The sequence below is a fragment of the Aythya fuligula genome, chromosome 3, assembly GCF_009819795.1.
Source record: "Aythya fuligula isolate bAytFul2 chromosome 3, bAytFul2.pri, whole genome shotgun sequence".
NCBI lineage: Eukaryota > Metazoa > Chordata > Aves > Anseriformes > Anatidae > Aythya > Aythya fuligula.
This window is the reverse complement of record NC_045561.1, coordinates 62,438,524-62,451,657: the sequence shown is the minus strand read 5'-3', so window position 1 is coordinate 62,451,657 and position 13,134 is coordinate 62,438,524.

Here is a 13,134-nt window from a genome sequence, read left to right as displayed (position 1 = left end):
GGGGAAGGGAGGGGAGCTAAAGGTGACAGAGAAGGTCTGGGGGAAGTTGTCACTGCTGTCACTGTTGAAGACAGGGAAAAACTGAGCTCTACCATAGGATTGTCTGAGGGCTCCTCAAAGAAGGTAGTGTTCCTGATCCACCAGCCAGAATCTTCTTGCATCCCCCTAGGGGTAACTGCACCTGCTACTTCCCTAAAGTGCCTGTACACCAATGCATGGAGCATGGGAAATAAACAGGATGAGCTTGAGATCTGTGTTCGGTCGCAGGGCCACGATCTTGTTGCAATCACTGAGACGTGGTGGGACAGCTCCCATGACTGGAACGCAGTCATGGAGGGCTATGTCCTCTTTAGGAAAGACAGGCTAGGGAAGCAAGGAGGTGGGGTGCCATTTATGTGAGGGAGCAATTAGAGTGTACCCAGCTCCAGCTGGGGGAGGATGAAGGACAAGTGGAGAGCTTGTGGGTAAGAATTAAGGGTGGGCTGGTATGGGAGACACGGTGGTGGGGGTCTACTACAGGTCTCCAGATCAGGAGGAGGAAGTCGATGAGGCCTTCTTCGAGCAGCTGCTAGTAGCCTCACAATCACGAGCACTGGTCTTCATGGGGGACTTCAATTACCCAGACATCTGCTGGGTAGGCAACTTGGCCAGGCACAAGCAGTCCAAACAGTTCCTACAATGCGTTGAGGACAATTTTCTGACACAGGTGGTGGAGGAGCCAACGAGGCGGGGGGTGCTCCTGGACCTCATTCTTACCAACAGGGATGGCCTTGTTAGGGATGTGAAGGTTGGGGCAGCTTGGGATGCAGTGACCATGAGATGGTGGAGTTCCAGATGGAACTAGGCAAAGGAAGTAAGGCTAAAAGCAGGATTGCTACCCTGGACTTCCGAAGAGCCAACTTCAACCTCTTACGGGACCTGCTTGGGAATATCTCATGGGATAGGTTACTAGAAAGCAAGGGTGCTTGTGAGAGCTGGCTACATTTAAGCAGCACTTCTTCCATGCTCAGGATTGGTGCATCCCGAGGAATAGGAAATCAGGGAAGGAGGGCAGAAAAACCGCATGGATGAGCAAGGAGCTCATCAAGAAGATCAAAAGAAAGAGGATGGTCTATGAAATGTGGAAAAAGGGCCTGTCCTCTTGGGAGGAGTATAGATGTGTTGTCAGGGCCTGCAGGGACGTGACAAGGAAGGCTAAAGCCCACCTAGAAATGAGGCTTGCAAAAGAGGTAAAGGATAATAAGAAGGGTTTTTTCAAGTACGTAAACAGCAAGAGGAAGACTAGGGATAATGTGGGTCCCTTGCTGAATGAGGAGGGTGTCCTGGTCACAGGAGACGCTGAGAAGGCAGAGATACTGAATGCTTTCTTTGCTTCAGTCTTTGCTTCAAGGACACTCTCCCAGGACTCCTCACCCTTGGCAATAGGACAAAGGGTCTGGGAAATGGAGGGCTCCTCCCTGGTGGACGTGGGAGTGGTTTGGGAGCGTCTGAGTTGGCTCAACACACACAAATCCATGGGTCCCAATGGGATGTATCCGTGTGTGCTAAGGGAGCTGGCAGATGTGATCACTGAACCGCTATCATCTTTGAAAGGTCCTGGAGAATAGGTGAGGTGCCTGAAGACTGAAGGATAGCCAATGTCACTCCAGTCTTCAAGAAGGGCAGGAAGGAGGATCCGGGAAACTATAGGCCAGTCAGTGTCACCTCTGTCCCTGGAAAGGTATTGGAGCAGCTTGTTCTGGATGCCATCTCCAAGCAATTGGAAGAGAAGAAGGTTATGAGGAGTAGTTAGCATGGATTCACCAAGGAGAAGTTGTGCTCGACCAACCTCGTTGCCTTCTATGATGGCATCACCAACTGGGTAGATGGGGGAAGAGAGGTGGATGTCATCTACCTTGACTTTAGCAAGGCTTTCGATACTGTCTCCTATGACATCCTACTAGCAAAGCTGAGAAAGTGTGGGATAGATGAGTGGATGGCAAGGTGGGTTGAGAACTGGCTGACTGGCCGAGCTCAGAGGGTGGTGATCGGCGGAGCAGAGTCTGGCTGGAGGCCTGTGACTAGCGGTGCTCCCCAGGGGTCGGTGCTGGGTCCAGTCTTGTTCAACATCTTCATTGACGACCTTGATGAGGGAATAGTGTCTGCCCTCAGCAAGTACGCCGATGACACAAAGCTGGGAGGAGGAGTGGCTGACACGCCAGAAGGCTGTGCTGCCATTCAGCGAGACCTGGACCGGCTGGAGAGATCGGCAGGAAGAAATCAAATGAGATTTAATAAGAGCAAGTGTAGAGTCCTGCACCTGGGAAGGAACAACCTGAAGTATCAGTACAGGCTGGGGGACGACCTGCTGGAGACGAGCTCTGAGGAGAAGGACCTGTGGGGTCCTGGTGGATGACAGGTTGACCATGAGCCAGCATTGTGCCCTCGTGGCCAAGAGGGCTAATGGGATCCTGGCATGCATTAAAAGGAGCATGGCCAGAAGGTCAAGGGAGGTGATCCTCCCCCTCTACTCTGCCCTGGTCAGGCCTCACCTGGAGTACTGTGTCCAGTTCTGGGCTCCCCGGTACAAGAAAGACAGGGATCTCCTGGAAAGAGTCCAGCGGAGGGCCACAAAGATGATACGGGGCCTGGAGCATCTTCCTTATGAGGAAGGGCTGAGAGACCTGGGTCTGTTCAGCCTGGAGAAGAGAAGACTGAGAGGGGATCTCCTCAGTGTATATAAATATCTGAGGGGTGGGGGACAGAAGGATGTAGACAACCTCTTCTCAGTGGTTTGTGGGGATACGACAAGGGGCAATGGCTGCAAGTTAGAGCACAGGAAGTTCCGCACTGACATGCGAAAGAACTTCTTCACAGTGAGGGTGACGGAGCATTGGAACAGGCTGCCTAGGGAGGTTGTGCAGTCTCCTTCTCTGGAGATATTCAAGGCCTGTCTGGATGCCTACCTGGGCAGCCTGCTCTGAGGAACCTGCTTTGGCAGGGGGGTTGGACCCAACCTGATCTTTCGAGGTGCCTTCCAACCCCTACAGTTCAGTGATTCTGTGATTCTATGAAAAGATCAGAACATCATGTTCCATCAGACAATTTCAAAATGTTTATATCTCCACACGAGTGTTAAGATTATTAAATATAAATACAGAGTTTTCTTTGACAGGGCAAGCTGTTAGGAAATCACTTAACATTAGATGTAAAGTCTTTGGCCATGTACCTCTGTTAGTATGAAAGAGTTGTGTGACTATATCCCTCTACATTAAACTAGGAAATCTGCATAGTATACCATATGGATGAAATAATTATAATACTTATCACAGATGCAGGTATAGACACAGATATAGTAGGAACTATATAGACAACAGAACAGAAGTATTCATGACAAACAGTACATTCAGATATAATCAAGTCTTTGCAGTGATAAAGTGAGCTTTTTGAATTACCTCCCCTAAAACACATTCTTCTTTTGCATAAGTCTGGTTACAACATGATGAAGCCTTTGCCACACTAAAACTCATCTAAAATTCTTGCAACACCATAAAATACGGTTCCCAGTGCATCTGTTTTGTGGCATCACATATGACTCTCGGGAACACTTAGCCATCACAGCTGTAGCTGCTTGCAGAGCTTGTCTTACATGTCAGGCAGAATATCTTCACAAATCCATGCAGCAGCACTGAGCACTCTGCCATCACATTTTGGAGCTCACCTGCTCTGTGACAGACAGCTCTGTGTGGTTCAGGAAGGACACTGTATCTCTAGCAAGCAAACCCTGGGAAGATTAACCCTCCCTGATAGAAAATTCTCTAACTAACTAACTACATATAAATTTCCAATGCCTATATTATACATTGGTTGATCTCAAGAGCAGAACTCCATGACAGAATAAAAAAGCAGTTCATGAGTCTAACAGGCAGACCATGGGCAGATTTGACATTAACAGTTCAGTATACTCATCCAGGGTAAAACAGAGAATATACTTATCAATAATGATTTGTTCCTCCCCTGTTTTCTTTGTTCATTTGGAAGCTAATCACTGAAATGTTTAACAAGGATTTAAGTTTGTAAGAATATTTGAGATTAAATGATCACAAGCAGAATACCAATATAGTTGAATTCTGTGGCATAAGCATACACGTCTTGTACACTCCTTGTTTGAATTTCTTCTGCCTTTTATCTTCAGAGACAAATGAGCTTAATTTCTCCTGGAAACAGAAGACTTTCCCTATGTTCACCACATTTTCCATTCAGTTTTTCTTCTCGCTGTTGCTGCTCACTAACAGAGAGCAGGTCAATGGCCCCTCAATGCAAAACCTACATGATGTGCTTTGATTAAGGAGCTTGGACTGAAGATTAGATTGAGGAAACCCCAACTAGAGAATGGGTAATCTGGTGATATACCTTTAGTATCTCTCAGAGGATATTTTCAAATTAATTTAAATTTTTAAAGTAAAAATGACATATAAGTCAAAAATATAATTTATTCTAATAACAGTATTAAATATAATAATACTTTTTCATACATTTCAAATGTTGTACTTATCAGTTTTATTTTATTTTTTTCCTTCCTTCCTTTCTTCCTTCCTTCCTTTCTTTTTTAATCTCTTTATTGGATTTGCATGATCAGCTATATTTATTTTTAGTGTGCAGTCTTGATGACATTCAAAATTCTACTTTCAATCTCTTTCCACAAATGTTGCAAACCATCTGGCTCCAGCCATGTCTTTTTCAGTTAGCATCAGGGTTGACATTTCCACATCTCCATGACTTGATCACACAGCTGATAGAAAGACACAGAGAGAATGGGGAAGGAGGGAAAGGAATGGTTGCCCACTTTACAGTAATTCTGACTGCACAGCACTTTGACTTGCTTTTATTTTAGTCACTAGGAGTTCTGACCCTCATCCACCCAGGAGTGATGAGGAAGTTAGATGTGATTGTGGATCTGCTTTCCATCATCTATCAGCATTTGTGGTCATCCGGAGAGGTCACAGATGACTGGAGACTTGCTAATGTGACACCCATCTATAAGAATGGTCATAAATAGGACCTGGGAAACTACAGGCCTGTCAGCCTGACCTCAGTGCCTGGAAAGGTGATGGAATCTTGAATGCAAGCATGCAGCAGATGTGGGACAGGGGATCAGGCCCGGTCAGCATGGGTTCATGAAAGGCAAGTCCTGCCTGACCAGTCTCCTCCTTCTATGACTGGGTGAGCTGCTAGTGAATGAAGGAAAGGCTGTTGATGTAGTCTACCTAGACTTCAGCAAAGCCTTTTGCATGGTCTCCCATAGTATTCTTCTGGAGAAGCTGGAAGCCCACAGCTTGGATAGGTATGCTCTTTGCTGGATTAAAAATGGGCTAGACAGCCAGGCCCAGAGAGCAATGGTGAATGGAGTGAAATCCAGTTGTGACCACCAGCCAGGAGTGGTGCTCCCCAGGGGTCAGTGTTGGGGCTCATCCTCTTTAATATCTTTATTGATGATTTGGATGAGGGAATTGAGTGCAGCCTCAGTAAGTTTGCAGATGACACCAAGTTGGGGGGAAGTGTCAATCTGCTGGAGTGTAGGAAGGCATTGCAGAGGGGCCTGGAAAGGATGGGTCAATGGGCAGACCCCAATGAGATGAGGTTGTACATGACTAAGTGCTGAGTCCTGCACTTTAGCCACAACAACCCCATGAAACGTTTAGGGCAGAGTGGCTGGAAAGCTGTGCAGAGGAAAAGGATCTGGGGGTGTTGGTTGAACTTGGTGCTTAGGGACATGTTTTAGTGGCTGATAATGGTGGTATGGAGATGATTAGACCAGATGATCTTGGAGGTCTTTTCCAACCTTAATGATTCTACGATTCTATGATATTAATTTCAGTGCCTATTGATCTAAACTTTATTAAAGAGGTTTTTGTTTGTTTGTTTGTTTTTTGAAACTCCACATTTTATTATTTATATAGGAAATCAATCTAACAAGAGCAGTCACTTTTAGTAAATACAGTAGTGAGATGTGGAAATGCTCAAATTTCAAATGATTTCATCTTTGAAATCTCTTTGAAAAATATTATGCTATTCTTCTCAGTATGACCATTAAAGACTTCACTGTAATATCAGTGCTCTCCATTCACTTTGGTTTCAGTGGGAAATGGAGAAATTACTGCCAATAAAAGGAGGCTTGAGTTTCCGTACTGAAGGAACTATTGGACTTCTGACAGGTTGATAAGGGGTTAAATACAAAATGTACACAAGCCTCAGATCAGCAGTAGACAATCATTTCCACATGCAATGTGGGAATCTTTTGAGTACTTTTATCCAGTCTTTTAGATGCATTTTGTGATGAGTTCACATAAGAAAATTTGTTTCTCACTGTATTCATCAATACTGAAATCAAAGGCACTCTGTCATTAACGTCACTGCTTAAAAAAATAAACATTTACTAAGTATATAACATAACAGCATATGTGACTAAACTGTATATGATCTGATTATTGTCTCCACTAGACATTAAACTACAAATATACAGCATGTGTAAAATACATATGTGAACATGTTTATGCATGCATATACATGTGTAATTTGTTTATGCTATAGTGGTATCCACAGCTGCTTGCACTTAGAGATTCACCACCCAGTCCTCAGAAAGGATGAAGCACAACTGAAATATCTAGTGTAAGCCCAAGAGCCCCAGAAACATCCTGCACTGCTCAGTGGAGCAGGTGTGAAGTCTCACCTTCTGACAGGAAATATGGCAATTATCCTCCCTGGAAGGATTTTTCATTTTTTCCTCAAATACTGATACACTTCAGGGTTTTTGCAAATGATTAGTCAATTTTGAAATGTAACCAAAATGAAATTTCTACACCAATAAGATTGCACAGTTGCTGTGAAACAACCTAATCTCTTGCTACTGTGTAGACCATTTAACTCTGCAATTATCTCAAGGGAGGATATAGGAAAGGTACAGCCAAACTCTTTCCAGCTGTGCACAGTAAAAGGACAAGAAGCAATGGACATAGGAAATGCCAATTCAATTTAAGGAATATACATCACAACAAGGGTGGTTACAGTGAGGGAGCAGGCTGCAGAGAGAAGTCTAGGATTTGCAACATATTCATAAGAAACAATAGGAACGTTGTTTGATAGAAATCTGATGTAATTGATAAAGCAGTTCTGAACATCCTTACCATGATGTATAAGAACTGCTACAAAATATGATCTGGGACTTCCCTGCAGATCCTTCATATCTTCTAAAATATTTATGTCATTAAATTCCCCAGGTATTAAATTCTATCTTCACTTTATTTCCAGGAGTAGCTTTTATTTTCAAGATTGGTCTAGCAAATTCAGGATTATGTGGCAAGATTAAGGTACATAGCAAACAGTTTGGATTGCACAAGCATTGCCTCCATTGCTCTCCAAGGCTCTCACAAGAGCACATCTCAAGGAAATGAGCCATTTAAACTGAAAGACATTTAAACTGAAAGACACTACATGTATGCTGAACTGCACAGTAAATCTTCTAGTACGTGTGTAATACATTCAAATGAATTAACCACACACATCTAGATAGACCTAGATTTAGGGCTCAGTTCTGTAAAGTACTGAGTAACCTCACCTACCTCTAACTTCAAAGGGATTCAAGGGCACTCAATGCCTCTCAGAATAGAGCTTTAGCTTGTCAACATGTTTAAGCTCCAGACATTTATTTATAATGAATAAAATAACACTCCCTTCTATGCTTTCCCCTTTCAATAGTGTATTTCTCCTTTCAGGCCTGATTTAAAGAAGGGTTAAGTACAGTGAACACTTACTACTTTCTTTTTTCTGCACCAATTAATGCTGACAGGTTCAGGAACAAATGGTTCAGAGGATTTCTTTATTACTTGGGTGGTCTTTGGAATAGAGTGATAAAACTTAGTACTAAACTTATTACTAAATGTGGAACTGTGGAACACCAGGCATAGAAGCTTTTTATTTTATTTTATTTTATTTTATTTTATTTTATTTTATTTTATTTTATTTTATTTTATTTTATTTTATTTTATTTTATTATTTTATTTTATTTTATTTTATTTTATTTTATTTTATTTTATTTTATTTTATTTTATTTTATTTTATTTTATTTTATTTTATTTTATTTTATTTTTATCTTTGCATATTGTTCTAAAAGTTCTAGAAGTATGTTGCTGCCCTGGAACCCAAGCAGGATAGTGCTTTATACTGGTCACTGAACTCTAACTTAACCTTTAGTATGGTATGATTAAAATGATACCAAAACTGACTCACTCAAACTCCCTCCCCAGCCATCCAATATTGCCATTCAGCAATACTGAATCCAAGAAAAAAAGAAGTTGGTGAAATTTCAAACACAAGTCTCCTGACCAAGGAATAGCTTCCTATCCATGGAACAGTATAGAGACTCATCCAGACAGTATAAAGACTGTCTTCATGTTCCACTCTATTTTGTTTGAAACATTATTGTAGGACAAAACAGAACAAAAATCACACATTGCTACTTCCATGAAACACAGCACACTACATGTCACTTTGCTATTAATGTGCAAAGTTGGATGCGTGAGCCAAAAGGAAGCACCTAAATGGGGGCACTGAAAGTGTACTTCATCTCAGCTCAGGTGAACTGTTTGAAGCTAGCTCTATTAATTCCCTGTACAGTCATGGGACAAAATAGGAACTTTTATGAGGTGTTTTCCACTGTACTATATTATGAAGGTTTTTTTAGGACGTAAGTATTACATTTCCATTGACTGTAAAAGTAACTTCAATAAATAACTTCATTTTTTTGGAAGTAATCACGGAATCAAAGAATTGTAGGGGTTGGAAGGGACCTCAAGAGATCATCGGGTCCAACCCCCCTGCCGAAGCAGGTTCCTTAGAGCAGGTTCTCTTAGAATAAGCTTCTATATGTAAGATATCTGATGCTGGGTAAAAGGAATTTCATCCATGCTTAACAGGACTAACGTGCAGGGAATTATTTTATTGGTCTTAAACAAGTCAGTCAAAAGTTGTGGTGTCTTTTACTGAATTTGCAGCTAACTTGTGGTGAAATCATTTTGACTTTGACTAACCAAGAAGAAAGAATTCTAATTTTGAGCTTCCGAAAAGATCTGAGAACTGTGGTCAAGCCTAGGTCTCTCATGTCTTGCAATTATACATTAAGCACCTCGTCACAAAGTCATACCCTATCTCCAGATATCTTCAAGAGATCGAAAGGAATGGCAAACATAATGTTCTTTCAAGCACAACAACAGATTTTTCCAACTGTGATGACAGATAGATCAGGTCTACTACTGAATAGACCAAGTCACTTGCCCTCCTGAGATTTTGCTCCTTCTGGAAGAAACCTTTATCCAGTTTGTATTATTGTGCCTTGTTTGGAGTGAATTTTCTATTTCTATGAGTCTCTTGTATTACTGTCATATTATAGGCCTGTGTTTTTTGTATTTTGTTTTGTTTTGTTTTTATTATTATTATTGTTTTTGGACATTGTGGTCATTCAAATGCTTGCACTATCAAAAGGAAAGAGAAAAAGAACAAATAGAAGGTAGCATTTTCAACAGCAGAACGCCTTATGCTGATTTAAGTCATATACAAAATTATGGCCTTAGATGGGTTATGAGATTTTACTTTGAACAGAAGGTGGATAAAACACCAACTAAAGAGAAACGCATACACAATTATTAAGCACGCCGTAGGTTAAATACTTGATCTTGGATTAGTCATTAGAGTTATATTCTATAAAAGACTTCAGTACTTTAAGTATTTCATTTCCTTTGACTGTTCTACTGGCTAGTGACAAATGCACTCCAGCTCAAAGATGATGTGGTAATGTGATCAGCACCAGGAGGAGCAGAAGTAGAAAACAGAGACACAAGTGAGGTCCTTGCAGTTCAACAATGCTACACAAAAATTTGGCATGAGCCACTTCTGCTGCCTTCTCTGAGGAGATAACTTTGAGCTTATCTAAAGCTGTGAGCCAAGTCATGACAGGCAACGTGCAGTCGTGTGTGTTGTATACACTTGTGCTTAGTGTTTTGTGTTGACTAGCACTAGTTCTGTTCAGCAAGCACTGGTGTCGTGTTTTTGTTTTTTTTTTTTTTTTTTTGGTTTTGGTTTTGTTTGTTTTTGTTTGTTTGTTTTTGTTTATTTGTTTGTTGTTTTGGTGGGATTTGGAGGTTTGTTACCTTGAAGAGTTTAATTCTTCATGTGATACGTACAGTATAAAGAAATTCTACAGTATTTTCACTACAAGGTGACAGGAAAATGTAGATACAGGAAAAAAAATTTATAGGTCCAGAAGTCCTTTGTTTGTTGCAGCTCCATGACTTCTGTACCTCTGCACACTGTATGGTGGAAATAATAGTATTCTCTATTATCTCTGCTCCTGTTAGCCAGAGAGCTTTTTCTGGGGACAGGAATTGGCTTCTATTGTGAGTCTGTGCAGAAAGAATCACAGTGAAGCACATATGAGAATTTTATATGTAACAAAAAAAAAAAAAGAAAAATATAAATGCTGAGTATCTAGGAAAGAGTAGGGGGGAGGGAGAAGAAAAAGGGAAAAATGACAAAAACAAACAAACAAACAAACAAAATCTAAGTAAAACAGATTTCAGTTTCTGAAATGTTCTTTATTTAAGGAAGAAAAGATTTATTGCAATAAAAATGTCATATACTTTTATGGCATTACTTTGTATTAACAAAATGTCACAGCATATGGTATTGTATTAAAAAAGCCCTAATCGTATAAGAATTAGGTAATTGCATGGGCTGAGAGGATGGAGAAGTGAGTGTTCTTTTACTGAAAAAGTTCCCCACCACATCACTTGTGCATTAGCAGCAGGGGTGGGGTGGGAGCAGCTCTTTTTTTGCAAATGGCTGGGAACAACTACAACATTCACACTGCCAGAATACTTTATTAGTATTCCTTGTCTTACAGCCTGGCAAGTGGAAAACTAGAGATCTGTCATCAATTATAATGGTGATGATGAACCAGCCTAAAATAGGCCAGTGAACAGGGTAAGTGCCCCTGTGGTTTGCCAATTACCTAAATTATTTGCAGTAGTTTTAGTGTACATCTGCAATGAATACAAATAGAAAGCACATGATGTCTGGAATGCAGTATGTTTAAGATCAGCTTTGGTGTTAACAGAGGAGGGGAAACAACTGACATGGTTTAACTGAAATATTTCAGAAGAGGAGCTCTCACTCACATCTCTCTCCCCAGCTTCTCACATGTGAAATAGACTCCATTCTGTTTGGCAGCCCTGTGTTTTCTGTCTAGGGTGAACCTGACAGGGAAGCATGGAACTGCCAAGTCAGCAGCAAGTATCACTGGCCAATTTCACCAGTCCTTGGCAATGACTCATCCAGAATGACCACGGAAATGGACTGGTAGGACCAACAGTGGAGGAACTCAGCTCACCAAGGTATTTATCTTCCAGCAGAATTCTGTTGTAGACAGGAGGTGACAATGAGCAGAAGAAAAGGAGACATTTAGGCAGGCCACTCTTAAATACACCCAAATTATAAAGAATACTCAAAAAAGCAAACAAACAAACAAATAAAAAAAAAAAAAAGAAAAACAAACAAACAAAAAAACACCTTTTATTGTATGTGTATGTTCCTTCAAAACTTTTTTAGACGGCTTTGTGGTATGATTCAGAGAGAAATCTTTTACAGTGACTCAGAAAAGCTTACACTTTTATTCTTTATAGGAAAACTTTTATTCTTTATAGGGAAAACAGCTGGACTGCCACTGGTTTGGTGAATGTGTAGATTGATTGCTCTTTCTTCTTGGTCTTCTTTTTTTCACTTCTTTTCTTTATATGATTCCTTCCCACTTCTCCTTTAAGTGCTTCAGAAATCTTTGGGTAATTGCAGTGACTTGTTCACAATTCTTGTATCCAACCCCAGTGACTCTTTGTTATTTAAAATACTGCATGAATAACTATTGGAATCTCTTAGAGGTGTCTGCTATTCATAGAAGATTTTGAAACATATTTTGTGGCCTGATAAGCCTCTGCATTTTAAGTAAAAAGCACAGAATGCAATAGAAGATTTGGTATACTACAATTGGACTACTTACAACTTTACAACCTCTTGGTTTTCATATAAACTTGGAGTCTAAATCCACTACAAACATCATTTGGTTAAGAAATCAAAAAGTAGATGCTTAGAATCTTGACACTTACTATGGCTGATCTCAGCATTGTCTAAGCAGACAGACCACAACAGAAGAAATAGGTTGCTTTCTAATTTTCCTCCTTGTTCTCAGGGCATGCATAATAAGCACCAGTAGAATTGGCATCCCTTCCAAAACCAGATAATTTAGGAGAATAAACACAAAAGCTTAACTCAACTACAGGAAAAGCACAAAGGTTATTACTCTCTCCAGGGTATCAGAAAGGAATAAGCTATTAAGTATTGCCCACTAAAATAAAGCAAATACTATGACCCAATGTTAGTTCAGAGATCATTATTTTAAAAGGAGCTCTCTAAGTTAGTGCTACAATATCAACTGACTTTATTCAGCCTGCTATTAACAGTGACTACACCTTCTAACAGTAAGAAAATATATAAAGAATTAAGATCTACTTAATTTTTTACAACTTCTGAGTGGATAAAACTTTCAAAAGAAGACCATTGACAATAAATAAATAAATAAATAAATAAATAAATAAATAAATCCTTTAATTAATCTACAGAAATATTGTGGAAACAGTGAGTAAGATTTTAGATGCTTTCTTGCCTATTGGACATACTGTTGTCATACTACTAACATAAAATGTGTTGATTCACTTCACAGAATATCCAGGATTGTTACTAAATTCCACAGTGACCGGTTTCATATGCTAATTGATAATCTGGTGTCTTCCAAAGATTAAAGAAAAATTAAATTAAAGCTATAAAATCAAACGATAACAACTTTATAATGTCTCTTTAATTTAGTAAAATACAATTAAAGTCGCACAGAGATAGAACTGACTATGAATATTAAGATGAAAGTAATTGACAGAGTAAATGTTACAGAGCATGGCTGCATAAGAGCAAAAAGAAATGTCAATAAATTTCAGTGTTGCTGAGCTATCTAAGCAGGCACATTGAGTGGCAGAAGACTTGAGGACAGCCAACAATAAA